This window comes from Orcinus orca, chromosome 10 (genome assembly GCF_937001465.1).
Source record: "Orcinus orca chromosome 10, mOrcOrc1.1, whole genome shotgun sequence".
Taxonomy (NCBI): domain Eukaryota; kingdom Metazoa; phylum Chordata; class Mammalia; order Artiodactyla; family Delphinidae; genus Orcinus; species Orcinus orca.
The window spans coordinates 21,532,368-21,549,704 of NC_064568.1; the positions used below are offsets into that span (position 1 = coordinate 21,532,368).

General features: G+C 37.7%; 1 protein-coding gene across 1 annotated transcript in view; it reads left to right on the forward strand.

Moving 5' to 3' along the window:
• The window catches only part of TAFA4 (TAFA chemokine like family member 4), a 129,273-nt gene that overhangs the window by 75,560 nt on the left and 36,376 nt on the right, over window positions 1–17,337 (forward strand). The gene's annotated exons all lie outside the window — the stretch shown is intronic.

Genomic DNA, 17,337 nt, shown 5'->3' on the forward strand with positions numbered 1-17,337 from the left:
TCATATCCCAGACCATGAAATGAGGATACATGCCACCAAAATTGAAATTTCGTTTCTGTCTCTTCTAAAAAAATTTCTTTGACTTATTGAGGAAGAAAATGACTGTGAATGGGTGAGTCTACATATGTAGTTGTAGCTAATGTTCTCAACCGAAAATAGAAATAAGGTTATATTTGATATTTTCTTTCTACTAATGATGATGAGTTATGGGTTTTTTGTCTATGAACCTCTATCCTTGTTAAGTACTATTTAATAATGTGGTATCAGGCCAGCATTTCATTTTATGAATAAGTGAAATGAGCTTGCAAGGATGGATGTTGAAGGTATTTTTCTAAGAACAATTAAGATTGCTCAATACTTCAGAAACTCTAGACAACTAATGAAATCCATTGGTAGATTGTTGAGTTTTGAAAGTACCCTGATTTTTCTGCTGGTCTAAGGGTTTTGTTAGAATGTGAATCTCTGCGTTGGGGTGCAGGGGTGTGATTGACAGGAGGGATTGTAAGCTGGTGGCTTGTGAGACATATTTGGCCCAAATATGTGCTGTGTTCAGTCTGCACAGTGTTTCAGTGTGGGACTATCATGTCAAAATCCTGATTTCTAGTTTCTATCAAAATATTAGCATATCTTCTTAGACTAGGTGGTTTTAACAGATATACATAGGACATGTCATCCAAAAACAACAGAATACATATTCTTCTCCAGTGCACATGGAATGTTCTCCAGGATAGCTCATATGTTAGGCCACCAAACAATCATAATAAATTTAAGATTGAAATCATATCAAGCATCTTTTCCAACCACAGTCATATAAAACTAGAAATCAATTTCAGGAAGAAAACTGGAAAATTCAAAAGTATGTGGAGATTATATCACGTACTACTGAACAACCAATGGATCAAAGAAGAAATCAAAAGAGAAATTAAAAAATACCTTAAGACAAATGAAAATACAACATACCAAACTTAAAAGATGTAGCAAAAGCAGTTCTAATGGGAAAGTTCATAGCGATAAATGCCTACATCAAGAAACAAGAAAAATCTCAAATAAACAACCCAACTGCACACATCAAGTAACTAGACAAAGAACAAATGAAGCCCAAAGTTAGTAAAAGAAAGGAAATAATAAAGATTAGAGTGGAAATAAATGAAATAAAGATTACAAAGACAATGAGAAAGATCAGTGAAAATAAGTGCTGGTTCTTGAAAAGATAAACAAAACTGACAAACCTTTAGCTAGACTCACCAAGAGAAAAAGAGAGGGGACTCAAAATCAGAAATGGAAGAGGAGACATTACGACTGATACAACAGAAATACAAAAGATCATAAGAGACTTCTATGAACAACTGTGCCTAGACAAGAGATGCTCCCATTTGTTTCTGTGCCTTATTAGGTTATATGGCTGTTCCTCTCATTTACTTTATAGTCTTTAAGATTGCTGCTTCATGTGAGGCAGGATATAGTTTTGTTTTTTTTTCCTTGAGTGTCCGGTTCTTCTGATGGAAACAAATCTATATTTTTTCTTCTCCTTTACCCTCTTCAAATGATGGTGTGTTCCAACAAAGAGGAATATCATCCTTTGCTGTAGTAGTTGTCTAAGTCTGCCATAACAAAGTACCACAAACAGGGTAGCTTTAAACAACAGAAATTTATTCTATCATTTCTGGAGGCTAAAAGTCTGAAATTGATGTGTTGACAGTGCCATGCTCCCCTTGAAGGCTCCAGGGGAGTGTCCTTCCTTGCCTCTTCCGAGGGTTGTCCTTGGGTGGATGCTGCAGCACTTCAGCCTCTGCCTCCATCATCACACTCTGTGCATCTCTTTATTCACATGGCATTTTCCTCTTCTTATTCATAAGGACACCAGTCATATTAGATTAGACCTCATATTAACTTGACTACATCTGCTAAAACGTTATTTCCAAGCAAGGTCACATTTACAGGTGCTGAGGGTTAGGATTTCAGCATGTCTTTTTGGGGGACACAGTTCAACACACATCACTTGCATTGAACCGAGAGCAGAACCAGCATGACCAATGGCTCCTGGGCCATAGGTAGTGAGGTGGTTAGGGTGAAGCCCTTTTATGGACCACGTCACCTGACACCAACCCACAGTAATAGATGACTCCAGCCCAGTGACCTTGTTTTAGTTCTTTACCACATTCTTTCCTGTTTCGATCACATGTCTCTATAAGAGTCTCTGTCTATATGCAGCTGCCTTATCCTCCCATTAAGCCACTGCACATATTGAGGGTTTGCCATAAATATTTCAAAAGGAAATAAGTATGCTGTTAGGGGGTGGGCATGGATGCCAGAGAGCCGAAAGTTACCAAAGTAGGATTCCTGATGCTTTCTTCCTTCCTACATTAGTGCTGAGGTGATACAAAAGGTGGGAGAGATTCTTTTAAATGTTTCACTGATTCTGGTTCATCCTCTCCCATTTGACCCCAAGTTTCTGAATCCAATGGTTTCAGCCATTTTGCTTTATTACTGTGCCATTGTAATAGTTCCTGGTTGGTTGTTCCACTTATGTCTAATTTGAAGTCATTTGTACAATTAATTCAGGGAATCCCCATATCTATGTAAATGTGGCTCTGACTTTCCACCTAAGAATTTGCTGTGTAATGCAAGTCACCTGAGTATAATCAGCCTTGTTCTTCAACACAGAAAGGGTTCTTCTTTGGTTAAATTGTAAGTATTCTCATTTTAGCTAATCTGATAGTCTCTGTCTTCTAATTAGTGTGTTTAGATCATTTACATTTAATGTAATTATTGATATATTTGGACTTAGGACTACCATTTTATTCTTTGTTTTCTGTTTGTAACTTCTGATTTTCTTTGTTCCCCTCTCTTGCCTTCTTCGGGGTCATTTGAATAATTTTTAATACATTCTATTTTAATCTGTCTATTAGCTTTTTGGCTATATCTCTTTGCATTTTTTAAGGGATTGCTCTACAGCTTAAAAAGTACCTACTAATCTTTCACAGTCACTTTACAGTTAATATTTTGACACAATGAGCAAAATGTAGAAGGCTTACAAGCATATAGGTCCATTTAGCCTCCTTTCTTTATATTACTTTATTTATATTATATTACTTTATATATTATATATGTAATATATTATATCTATGTACATTGAAAACCCTACCAGATAATGTTATATTTTTTGCTTTCAACAGTCATCCACATTTTTAAAAATTGAAGAGGAGAGAAATAGACTATTTACTCAGATATTTACCATTTATCTGTTGCTCTTCCTTCAGTGATGAAGTTCCAAATTTCTCTCTGATATGATTTCCCTTTAGCCTGAAGAATATCCTTTAGCTTTATCTTTTAGGGAAAATCTGTCCCGACAAATTGTACTCTCCTGTTAGAGGTATGTGGTCACCATGGTTTCATTGATATGTGTGAGTATGTGTTGAATGTGTGCTTTTCTTTTGTTTCCTGATGAGAACCAAAGTTAATTTGTCCAATGGGAATTTCTTTTTTCCATGCCTCTTGTGTGCCCAGCACTGATATTCATCAGAGAGTGAACAAAACAGAAGAATAACTTTGCCCTCTTGAGGCTTACATCATGTGTGGAGGGAGATAGGCAGCAAATAAACAAATAAAGCATGGTGAGTCAAATGTCATGAGTTCTATGTGAAAAAATAGAGCAGGGGTCAGAGATGGACTTTTAAAAAGGTTGGTAAAAAAGATGACCTCTCTGAGAAGGGAATGTGAGAGTAAAGACTCAAATCAGGTGAAGGAACCAGCCCTGATAATATCTGGGGGAAGAATGTTCCAGGTGAGGGAACAGCAAGTACAGATGTCCTGAGACAGAGGGTGACTGGTATGTGTGAGGAGCAGCAAGGAGGCCAGTGTGGCCCTGGTAGTGAGGAAGAAGGGTGGTGAGGCATGCAGGAATAGTGCCAGATAGGTGAAGATGTGGCCATAGAGATGGTACTGTGAAAAAGGTTTAAGAAAGACCAACCATTTGTTACACCACAGCATGAGACTGATGTAGGGAAAGCTGTATTTTATTTTTAATACTTCATTCTTCTTGGGCTATAATAAAGGTCAGAAAACTCAAATACCTAAGACTAGTCTTGTGTTCTACTGAAATATGTTAAGTGCAGGCCTAGCATTGCAATCTTCCAATTTTGCCGAACAAGCTGGAGATAGACCATTCAGTTACTTGTCTCGACTTGTAAATACTGACAACTGAAAAATTACAAATTTTTTGGAGCTCTGAGCCAAACATAACACCCATGGGCCAGAATTGGGCTGCCTTTGTTTAAGTGCTGGCCTGGAAGCTTTGTCGTACAATAAGCAGCTCCATTCCACCGCTCTTTAAAGAAAACAGTAGTTTGTGCATAGATTATTTTAAATCTGATTTGCGCTCCTATGCCCTCTTCTGTTTAATGTTGTAGTCAAGCACTATATACCACAGTAACTTGGTGAAAAATGTTTTCTTTCCCGGTGTGTCTGTCTGTAGTGTAGATTAGGTGTTTACCCCCTGGTCGCGTGGGTCGTGGGCCTCCGGTTTGTAAGTGGTTCAAGGATGAGTCCGGTGACGCCTCTGGGTGTCCACTCCGCCCTTCTTTCCTCCTTACGTGGCGGACTTTGGACATTCATCTGACTTTATTGCTGAGAGGTTTATTACACTTAGCACAGCTTTCTCTACAGCCTGGTGATATAAGTGTGATTGTTATCTTCTCATCCTCCTTTCATCCTTTTATTAGATGAAAACCTCTGGTATAAATATGTGACAGGGAGGGCATGCATTTTTTTCTTCTTCTTAGCCTAATGGATGAACAGCTGGGAGTTAATGAGCTTTTAATAGTGAGTGTAGGGGGTTAGTTTGTTGCAATTTCACTCTCCACTGAATACTCTGAGGTCTCCTTGTTTTTCTGTTTCTCTTTAACATTAGCTTTATTGATATCTGCAAACACCTGTTTAAAATTCACTCTGCATGGAGGGAACATACTGCTCTTTGGATCACCTTGGTCTCAACTGACTCTCCTTTAATTGTAAGGCTCCTGTGGAACTTCACATAAGGTTTTTATCTTCATTTTTAAGGGCCTTAAAAATGTTTTACAGGATTAAGTTTTTATTTAGCAGAGAATTTTTTAAGTTCACATGAGCATTTGTATGTATATTTTTTGACCCTTTTTATTTTTTCTACTCTGACCTTAAAGGCAAACAAGACAAAAGCCTTTTTCCACTCATATATTTTGTAGCAATGTTCTTAGCCTTTATTTCTCATTTATCCTTTTCCCTTAAATTAACTTTTCTTCATACCTATCCGTTGTAAATCCTGGGTCATAAAATGATTTCCTGTAGCTTAAAAAAAATCATTAGTGATAATACCCAACTTTTATGTGGTTTATGCATTACTATATAAACCTTACAAATCACTTTCAGTGCATCTGCATTTTCTCATTTAGTATTCACCAATATCTTCTGAGGTGAGCCCGACAAGTATTATTACCACTTTACAAAGTAGAAAACCAAGACTGATGGTCAAGGTTAAGTGGTTATAAAAGCTAATACACGTAAATAGTAAAATTTGAAACAGTACTAAGGATACACAAGTTTCCCTACCTAGAGGTAAACATAATTAACCATTTTCATGCATTTCTTCCAGTAGTTTTCCATGCATGTTCAAACTTGTCTATAGTTTTTTTAATTTTTCCCTTAACAAAGAAGATAATGTTCTCCATAGTTCTGCAACTTGCTTTATTTACTTAATTGTGTGGGTGGAAATTGAACATATATGATCACAGGTCCTGCAGCGTTCCCTCCCACATTGTGGGGACTTAGCATAGTTTATTTAACCATCCCCTACTGGTGGACATTTAGGTTGTTTACAGTTTTTTAGAACTAGGGAAGAGGACTGGTCTGAAGAGACTTGTACACGATCTTTGCATATATATTGGGAATACGCCTGTTTCTAGACAGATAGGCAAATTCCTAGGAGTAGCATTGCTGAGCTATCAGGTAGATGCATTTAAAATTTTGATGCATATTTCTAAAGGTGTCCTATTATTTCACTACAATATTTACACAGTATAACAGTGTACACGAAAGATTACACCTTCCCTTACAACTAGACTAATACCTTAAATCATAAAGCTTTTTTAAATTGACAGTCTGAGTTGTTTTAATATGCATTTCTTTAATTAGTGAGGTTGATCATCTTTTCATATGGTTATAAGCAATTTGTATCAATATTTCATTTACAGTTCTCTGTTCTGTTATTTATGTTTTTTTTATTCTCTTAATAACTTTAAGAGCCCTGTGCATTGAAGAACATATCTGTCCTGTTGCAACTATTTCCCCCAATTTATCATTTGTGTTTTGACCTTTTTTCATTAAAAAAAAAACAACCAATTTTTATTACAAGAGTAAACGTGGTCATTATGATACCGACCAGGGTTCTTGGTCTTCCCCATCAACAGAAGTTGACTAGAGGCCAGACAAGAAATAGGGGCAAGGCTTTATTGGGGCCCCTGCTGCAGCAGCGGGGGGACAAGAGCAAACAACAGGTGCCCTTACTTGTTCACTGAGGGGAGGCGAGCTTGTTCCTTACATGGAGTGAGGGTAGGGGTGTGTCCAGGGGTCGGGCCAGAGGGGTGGCTTAGGTGTTTTGCCCACCCCTTAGGTGCTGTTGTGTGCAGGGGGCATGCACAGTACCCTGCTTTTGCTCCAGACACCCTGATTTTGCTCCAGGCTCTTCAAAAGTGGCAGTTGGGTTTTTAGGTCTCTTTGTATCTTTTGGGTGCAGAATTTGCCCCAACTGCATGCACACAGTTATTTTTAGCCCCATGTAGTTTCTCTGTATTTTGTTGCTGGAGGAGAGGTGTGTCCAGGTGCAAGCATTGCAGCACTGCGGCAAAGGGTCCCAGGTCCCAGCCTGTCTCAATTATAAGATTAAAGTTGGGAAAATCCGAAAAGCAAAAAGAAGAAAATGAAAGTCACCATAATTCTGTCATTTAGTGACCACTTTCGTTTTTTCATAGAAAGTTCTAGTCTTTTTGTGGTATGCGTGTGTGTGATAATTGTGTGTCAAAGTTTGTTTTATCTTGCAGTTACTGGAGCCACCTGGCGTGTCAAAAAACTATGTGGGAAGCTCTGAAGCAGATCCATTAACTTGTTTGTCTCACCTCCCTTTTTCCATTTCTTTAAGAAGGAAAATCCTCAGTGCTTATAAGGATCCTTTTCTTGTTTCTCTAGGGAGGGTGTAAATGGGCCTCTCCCTGTTCGATCTTTGCTCACATGGCTGAAGCTCCCAAACTGGATGGAGCTCCTTTGTCTGTATTTGTCTGATTCTGAGACTGTCTGACTTTGTTTTGGTTTGTTATTGGGGACGTAATTATTGGACTTAAGGATCACTCTCTGCCTCTCAGCTTGCATTGTCTTTTTTTTTAAAGTCAGGTTTATTAAGACATAATTTACATATACACAATTACCCTTTTCAATGTACAGTTTGATGAGTTTTGATAAATATATATAGTTTGTTTAATCATTGTAATCGAGATACAGAAAATTTCCATCACCTCCAAAATTATCCTTGGGCACTTATGACATCTACCCTGTCCCCCAACACCCAGCTCTGATTTCTGTCCTTAGAATTTTGCTCTTTCTAGATTGACATATAGATAGAATCATACAGTATGTAGACTTCAGAGTCTGGCTTCTTCCACTCCCATAATGCACTTAACATTCATCCATGTTGTTGTGTATCAGTAGTTAATTCATTTTTATTGTTCAGTAATAGTATTCCATTGTATGGATATACCACAGTTTGCTTATCTATTCACCAGATGATGGATATTGGGGATGTTTACACTTTTTGACTATTATGAAAACAACTGCTATAATCATTCATATATGTCTTTGTATAGAAATATGCTTTCATTTCTCTTGGGTGAATACTGAGGAATTAGATTGCTGGGTTGTATGGTAATCATATGGCTAACTTTGTAATAAACTGCAAACTTGCTTCCCATAGTGCCTATTACCATTTTGCATTCCCACCAGTGATGTATGAGAATTCTAGCTGGTCCTCATTCTCAACAGCAGTTGCTTCTGTCACTTTTATGATTTTAGCCATTCTAGTAGATACCTAGTGGTATCTTACCATGGCTGTAATTTGCATTCCTCTGATAACTGTTGGTGTTGTGAATACTTTCATATGTTAAATTGTCTATTGGTAAATTTTCTTTGTTGAAATGTCTCTTTAATGTTGTGTCTTTTTTTTCAGTGAGAGGATGTGTTTATTTTTTTGCCTTATTATTGAGTTGGAAGAGTTCTTTATATATTCTAGATAAAAGCCATTTATTAGATATGTTTTCCAAATTATTTTTCCCAATATGTGTCTTATAATTTAATTTTTAAATGTTTTTTGATGAGTTTTTAATTCTCAAGGAGTCTGTTTTATCTATTTTTGGTTCCTGGTATATAATTTTGGTGTCATAAGAATCCATTTCTAAATCCACCCTTGTGGAGATTTACTCCTATGTTTTCTTTTTTTTTTTGCCCTCTTTATTTTTTTTTTTAACATCTTTATTGGAGTATAATTGCTTTAAAATGGTGTGTTAGTTTCTGCTTTATGTCAAAGTGAATCAGCTATATGTATACATATATCTCCATATCCCCTCCCTCTTGCGTCTCCCTCCCACCCTCCCTATCCCACCCCTCTAGGTGGTCACAAAACACTGAGCTGATCTCCCTGTGCTATGCAGCTGCTTCCCACTAGCTAGCTATTTTACATTTGGTAGTGTATATATGTCCATGCCACTCTCTCACTTCGTCCCAGCTTACCCTTCCCCCTCCCCGTGTCCTCAAGTCCGTTCTCTACGTCTGCGTCTTTATTCCTGTCCTCTGCCCCTAGGTTCTTCAGAACCATTTTTTTTTTTTTTTTTTAGATTCCATGTATATGTGTTAGCATACGGTATTTGTTTTTCTCTTTCTGGCTTACTTCACTCTGTATGACAGACTCTGGGTCCATCCACCTCACTACTGCTGTGTTTTCTTTTAAAAGTTTTAGCTCTTATTGGTTTGCTAGATTTTAAATGCACATTTACATCTATGTTTATGAGAGATATTGGTCTGTGATTTTCTTTGATTATAATGTTTTTGTTTGGTTTTGGCATCAGGGTAATGCTGGCCACATAAAATGAGGTAGTTAGTAAATGTTCCCATATCTTCTGTTTCCTTTCAGGGTTTATGTAGAATGAGTGTTAATGCTTCCTTAAATGTTTCTAGAAATTCAGCAGTAAAATCATCTAACATCTGGTTTTCTTGGCAGGAAGGTTTTAAAATAAAAATTCATTCTCTTAATTAGGTATAAGGATACTCAGGTTATCTATATCTTTTTGAATGAGCTTTGGTAAGTTTGTGTTTTTCAGGGCATTCTTCTGATAAGTTATCAAATTTACGGGCATAAAGTTGTTCATAATATTCACTTATCCTTTTAATGTCAGTAAGACCTGTAGTGGTGTTTCCTCTTCTGTTATTGATATTGGCATTACGTATTTTTTTCTTTTGTTCTTGATCATTCTGGGGAAATTTAAGAAGTTAATTGGCCTTTTCAAAGAGCAAACTTTTGTTTTACTTATTATCCCCTATTATTTTTCTGTGATCTCTTTCATTATTGTATGCTCTTGTTATTTTCTTCCTTTTGCTTGCTTTGGGTTTAATCTGCTTTCCTTTTTATAGTTTCTTCATATGAAATCATAAACTTTCAACTTGAGGCTTTTCTTTTTTCTGAATACAAGCACCTAGTTATATAAGTTTACTTGAGCTAGCTGTGTCCCACAAATTTTTGACATGTTGTGTTTTCATTTTCATTCAATTCAATATGTTTTTGACTTAACTCTTGTGATTTATTTGACCAATTAAACAATGTGTAGTTTAATTTCAATAGTTGGAATATTTTCTAAATATTTTTCTGTTACTTATTTCTAGTTTAATTCCTTTGTGGACAGAGAACATACTTGGCATGATTTCTGTCTTTTTAAGATTTTAGAGATTTTTTTTAAATGGCCTAGAATATAATTTATCTTGGTGAATGTTCCATGTGCACCTAAAAATGTGTATTTTGATGTTCCCTGGAGTTGTTCCATAAACGTCAGTTATGCTAGTTATTTTTTATTGATTTATTCATTACTAGTAGTAGAGGTTTGAAGCTTCTTTTTATAATTGTGAATTTTTCTATTTGTTGCATGAGTTTTTGCTTTGTGTATTTTGAAACTTTGGTATTGGATGCATACACATTTAGGGTTATTATATCCTCTTGATATATATTAACCTTTCTATGACCACAAAGTTCCGATTTTTACTTCTAGTAATATTACTTTTTCTGAAATTCATGTGGTCTAATAATAAATAGCTACTCCATTCTTTCATTAGTGGTGTATTTTTGCATGGTATACTTTTTCCATCCTTTTCCTTTTAAGCAGTCTATATCTTTATATTTAAAGTAGACAGCATATAGTTGGGTTTTGTTGTATATACATTCTAACAATCTCTTCCTTTTAATTGGTGTATTTAATGACTTATATTTAACATTTATATACATGTTTGGTTTTAAATCTAGTACATTATTTTTTTCTCCTTCTTTCATATGTTTTTAATTTCTTTTTTTCTCTTTTCTTGCCTGTTTTGAATTGAGTATTTTTCATGATTGTATTTTTCCCTCCATTATTAGTAATTATCTATGCCTTTTTCTTACACAGTTTTTTAGTGGTTATTTTCACCTGGCCTACACTATCCAAATTGATAGGCACTATCCACGTACGGCCAGTTAAATTTAATTTTTTAATTAATTAAAGTTAAATATAATTCACATTTCATATCCTTAGGTGGATTAACCACACTTCCCGTGTGCAGTATTCACATGTGGCCAGTGGCTACTGTATTGGATAGGACAGATTTGAAACATTTCCATCATCAAAGAATGTTTTCTTATATAGTACTGCTCTGGCGTTTAACATAGATAAGTTTAATTTCTCATAGTCTAGTTTTACATAATAACCAACCCATGTACAGTGTAAGAGCCTTACAGTAGTGTGCTTTCATTTCATCCATCTTTTGTGTGATGGTTTAAACCCTTTAATATATTGCTATTTTTGCCTTCGATGGTCAGTTATAATTTAAAGAGATTAAAAGTGAGAAAAATATCTCTCATATTTAACTACATTTCTACCATTTCCAACATACCTTATTTATCTGTATGAATCCATATTTCCATCCAGTGTTAAATGCCTTCTCCCCAGAGAAACTCCTTGAGTATTCTGTTTTGCTGATCTGCTGGCATTAATTTCTCTTGGTTTTTGTTTGTCTGAGAAAGTTTTTATTTTGCCTTCCCTTTTTCTTACTGTTCAGGTCAAAACATATTCTAATTTTTTTCATGATTTCTTCTTGACTCAATGATTATTTAGTAGTATGTTGTTTAATATCCAAATGTTTTTCCTGCTTATCTTAGTATTATTTGTTTCCAGTTTAATTAAACTGTGTTCAGTTATCATGCTTTTTATGATTTCAATAATTCTAAATTAATTGAGACTTAATTACGGCACACAATATGGTCTATTGTGGTATACATTATTTTGGACACATATGTACGTTTTTTCTGTTGTTGAGTAGAGTGTTCTTTAAATAATAAGTCAAGTTGGTTGATAGCGCTGTTCTGGTTTTCTGTGTCTTTGTTGATCTCATCTTGTTGTTCTAATAGTTGTTGAGAGAAGGGGTGAAAATTTTCACTTTGAATGTTAGATTTATCTATTTTTCCTTTTATTCCATGACTTTGCTTTGTGTATTTTTAAGCTCTATTGTATACCCTTTAATGTTTTCTATTTCCCTCTGTTAAATTTACCTTTTTTTTTAATAATGAAATGTCCCTCTTTATTCATGGCAATGCATATTGTTTAGAAATATAATCTATCTACTATTAATAAAATGATTTGAATCTTTTTATGCTTACTCTTTTGATGATATATCTTTTTTCAGTTCAGTTACTTCCTACCTTTCTGTTCCTTAAGGGGTGTCTCTTGTAGATAGCATATATTTGGGCCTTGTTTTTATTCTGTCCTTTCTGAGAGTCTCTGCCTTTTAACTGAATTCCATAATCCACTACCATTTACTCTAAGTATTGCTCTGTTTGGGTTTGAGTCTACCAGTTTATTGTTTGTTTTTTCTTGCTCCTTCTCTTTTTCTGTCCCTCCATTTCCTCCTTCCTGTCATTTCTGAATAATTTTTTGGAATTCTACTTTAATTTTCCTGTTGTGTTTTGCCTTTGATTTTGAACACAGAATTCTGGGTTGACAGTTTTTTTCTCTGTACTTTAATGATGTTGCTCCCTTGTCTTCTGGGTCATTTTTTCTTGATTTCTTATGTGAATCTCATAATTTTTTTTGTTTTTTTGTTTTGTTTTGTTTTGTTTTGTTTTTACTGAATATGAGACAGTGTGTATAGAACAGGAGACTAAGATGCTATTTATGACTAGAAATAGGCCCTTCCCTTCTTCTATCAGGCCATAAGTCGAGTCAGTCTAGTCTGTCAGTTGAGCTGGATTTGTTTTTTTCTTGTTGCTCTTATTACCCTCAGTGCCTCCGAGGCTTCCCATCCCTTCAGCAGTGGAGCGATGCCACCTTATGCTTAGTGGGGGACCTGTTTTATCAGAGCATTTTTCCCCATTGCTTCTGCTTCACCCCCAGCAGGTCCCATATACCCATGACACGTGGCAGCCTCCCTCCCTGCTCTTGTCTCCTCCCCAGTGGTAGACTGATGGTGCTCATTATTCATGGTACGTCCTGTGGGGAACAGGGCTTCTCGTCTCTTCGACTCCAGCTTCAATCTTAGGCAGGTCCTGCATGCCTGAGCTTCAGGGGTGGGGCTTTCTCAAAGCCCTTTTGCTTCTGCTCCTCGCTCCATGGTGGCTGAACTTACTCTGGTATCTGTGGGGGAAGGTTATGTGGGCGGGAGTAGGTTGCCTGCCTTTCTCCTCTGCCCGCTCCGACCAGTGCTTTTGATCTTTATAGGATCCTGGCAATGAGTGGGTTTTCCTCTTTTCCCCCCAGTGGCAAGTGGCTTTTGTCTGATGGCAGGGTGGGCAAGCACACTCAGGTTTTCAACCTCCTTGATGGTGATCACAACCTTTGTCTGGGACTGCACGTAACTTCTGCAGAGTATGAGAAAAGGTTCTAGAACAATGAGTCTTGTGTGTTCCCCAGTGGCTGCTGATCACCAGTCTGACATCTGTACCGCCTTGGGAGTTTCTCTCTGTCCTAGCCGGTCCCTAGTCTTGCTTGTGAGCACCCAGTGGAGGACCTTGGAAAAGAGTGAGTGCAAATTTCCCTTGTGCCTGGGGCTCCCCGCTTACACTGGGCCTTTAACAGATGGTTAACATTTCAGTTGTTTTCTTCTCGTCTGCTTTTGTGGCCGCCACCACAAGAAAACTTCCCCTCTTCTGACAAAAGGCACACAAGGCACACAATTCGCGTCCTCAGAGGTACTTGCCATCCTTTGGAATTCAGTTCACCCAAGTTCTTTGTGACTCTCTGATAGGCTCAGGAAACTAGTGACTTCGTAGGTGGTCTGGCTTTTTGTTTTTTATGGTGGGAGTGGCTTTCTTTTGTCGTTTTCACAAGCAGAGCCCCCTTCTGTGTTCAACTGTTTATTTTTGGTTTTGCCACATAATTTCCTTTTCAGGCAAACGTATAAGTTTTCTCCCATAGGCCTCTGAGGTTTATGTTTTGACTAGAAAGGGTGTCCTTACTACAAAAGGAGAAGAAAAACCTCTCATGTTTTCTAATAGTGCATCTACATTTTATTATTTTACGTTCAATTTTTTCATCCACCTGGAGGGTGCACTGGCGTGTAGCATTATATATTAATTCAGATTGATTTTTTCCGAGTGGCTGTCTAGTTGCCCTAATACCATTTGTTGATTTCATCTTTGATCTACTGCTTCTCACACATGTGCCATTAAGGCGTGGAAGACAGGATTCAGGTCATGCTTAAACTTTACTGGGATTCCATTTAAGCACATTGTCTTTATTTACTTTCTGCTGTTGTTGCTTGAGAGTACGCAGCATGGAGAGAGTTTTCCTCTCCACAAGCAGTGCCTCTGTGTTCATGGTTTTATCTTCCTTTCCTCCAGTTCAAGAACAATTTCAAATGGGATAATACGTATTAAATACTCAGTAAAGCAGCCTCCTACTGAAGTAAGTGGTAATTCCCACCTACCTAATCCTTGGGACAGAATGAAAGAATTCTGTAATGCTAACAATATACTGTGTTAGGCATCATCTGTGAATTCCAGTGTTTTGTTGCTGATTGAACATAACAGGTAATTCTAGGAGTGAACTCCTCCTTCCAGAGGCTTCCTTTCCAAGTATTGCCACCTCTTCTAGGACGGGAGCTTGGCAGGGGGATTCCTACTGTTGTCGCTAGCCTTCCCGACATCTACCCTAGGTCTAGAGTGATCAGACTAGCTCATCTCTTAGATGAAGAAGCAAGGTCTATCTGTGTTTGGTTTCTCCTTCCAGATGCTTTGTTTCTGTATAAACACTATTTTTTTGGCAAAAATGTTGACAGCACTATTCTGATGTTAGGCCATCGCTGACTCCTTGGTCCAGTTCTCTCACTGGCTCTGTGTTCCTTCATCACTGTTCTGAGTCTTCCTTGCTTCCTCTCCTCCTTACCTCTTCTTAAGCTCCCCTACTCTTAGTCTCCCTCTACCCCCAATTTCATTAAAATTCTAATGAAATTGTCTCTATTACACAATATTAATTTACCTGTTGTAGTATAAGGACAGATACATCTGGTGTTTGTCCCTGATTCCTGGCACAGAGCTTCAGAGACCCTTGGGATTTCCTGAGTGATAGGACTGCGTTTGTTATCCTAAGGAGGTGACTCATTATGGGTCCCAAGATAACTTCAGGATGGAGACCGGTCACCAGAAAGGTCAGGCATGTGATCAGAAGGTTGGAGGATTTAGCCTCCTGACCTCTGGGTAGAGGAGGAGAACTGGAGATTGAGTTCACTTATATGGTCAGATTTAATCAATCATGATCGTGCAATGAAATCTCAATAAAAACTTCCGACACTGAAGTTTAGAGGAGCTTCCTGGTTGGTGAACATACTGATGTGCCACGAGGGAGACGTGCCCTGAATCCAAGGGGAGAGGGTGTGGAAGCTCCTTGTCGAGGACCCTTCCAGACTTGGCCCAATGTGCAGTTTTTATAATAAAACTGTAATTATAAGCATAGTGCTTTGTGAGTTCTGCAAGTAGTTACGGAGAATTATTAAAGCTAAGAGGTACGTGGGAGCCCCCAAATTTGTAGCCAAGTTGTCCAGAGTGCCAGGTGACCTGGCGTCTGAAGTGGGGGCAGTCTTGTAGAGGATTTTGCCCTTGACCTGTGGGACTGGGTCAGAATTGTATTACAGTATGACCCAGTTGGGGTGGAAATTGAGTTCTTGGTCTTAAAGGGACTCCTCCTTGTTATAGGGCGCACCATGTACTCTTTTGGGAATGACTCTTCAACTTCCAGCTGAAGTTAAATCTTACTTTTTATTTTAGTAGACGCTTTCTTATCTAGGTGATTGAGACCAATAGTTGTTTGGCTAAGTGAGAAAGTCACTTAGAGAAGGAATTGTTAAAAAATGTCAAATATGCTTAAATATTTTATTTGAACTTAATACCTATAAGTATACATTGATTTACCAATCATTTGATGTTCGATTAAGATCTTTTCTTTGAGCAGGGATCTAATGTCTGAATTCCATATGGTCTTGTTGCCATAAAGCTCACCTACTGTGTGTCATCCCCAAATTCTGGGTTCTTCGTAAAAATGAAGTGTGGACCTAAGATATGTGTGAAGCCTTACAAAATTAAAGAAAAAAATCTCGGGCTTCCCTGGTGGTGCAGTGGTTGAGAGTCCGCTTGCGGATGCAGGGGACGCGGGTTCGTGCCCCGGTCTGGGAGGATCCCACATGCCGTGGAACGGCTGGGCCCGTGAGCCATGGCCGCTGAGCCTGCGCGTCCAGAGCCTGTGCTCCGCAACGGGAGAGGCCACAGCGGTGAGAGGCCCGCACACCGCAAAAAAAAAAAAAGAAAAAAATCTCTGTTACCTGCTCTTACATTTGCCTTGCCTACAATTTTTTTTTTTTTTTTTTGGCTGAGCTGTGTGGCATGCGGGATCTTAGTTCTCTGACCAAGGATCGAACCTGTGCCTCCTGCATTGGGAGCACGGAGTCTTAACCACTGGACCACCAGGGAAACCCCAGTTGCCTACATCGTATTTGATTGCATTTTCACAATTTGCCTTTGAGTCTTTCCAAGCATTTGTCTTCCTTTTTGGAGAGGAAATAACTCTTTCAGCTTACATAATATTCAATTAAGTCACATAATTCCAGTTACACTACAAATGGTGTCACTGTGTTTGGTAATACACTCTTAATTTTGAAGAGTAGGCAGCTCAGCTGTTGCTCCCCCTGTGTGAGAGCATTAAGTGTGCCGTGGCGATTCATCAGAAAAGTGTAGAAAGTCATTGGGTAGTTTAGTAATCACACTTAGAACAACTTGGGGCCTTTTTTGCATACTTCAGGTTGACATCTAAAAATTCTTCCTCATTTGTAAAATTTTATTGGAATATCTGTTCATGAGATGAATATTGGAGAGGGGACTGTCAATAACACCACATTTCAAACTCTCCTTTTATTGGGTGTTAGTTCAGAAATGTTTATTCCTAATCCCATAGTGAGATATGGGCTGCCCAAAAGTTATTCTTTCTTTGTAAAGTTAGAGAAGGTGAGGTGGGCCTGGAGAGCAGGCATGTACCTTCATCATAGGCACATCCTACATTGTTCGGTTAAAAAGATGTTTGGAGTATAGTCTAGACATTGACTCGCTTAAAGCTGAATATGGGGGTACCCCTTGGAAATCTGTGTATTTCTAAGGGTTCACATACCCTCATTTGAAAACTGCTATTTTAGAACATTGATCAAGAGAGCTTCGGTTTTATTGATTTCCATTTTTATAATTGATTTTATTTTCTTTAATTATAAGAATGAATCCTGGCCTATTCTAAAACTTCTCTTCCTCAGTCTCATTCCTCAGAGATAATCCTTGTTATCAGCAGTGGTTTACTGTACTGACCATTTCAAAACATGTTATCATCAACTTGCCCTGAGTGGTCACAAACTTCTGTACCCTTACAGCATTTAAAATGTATAATTCCCACAAGTTACCCCTACTTTTACCTCTCTTTGACTTTCATTCGTAAAGCCATCATGTATTCAGGTGGGAGCCATTTTTGACAAAGTCTTTTTACCTAGAATTTCATTAAA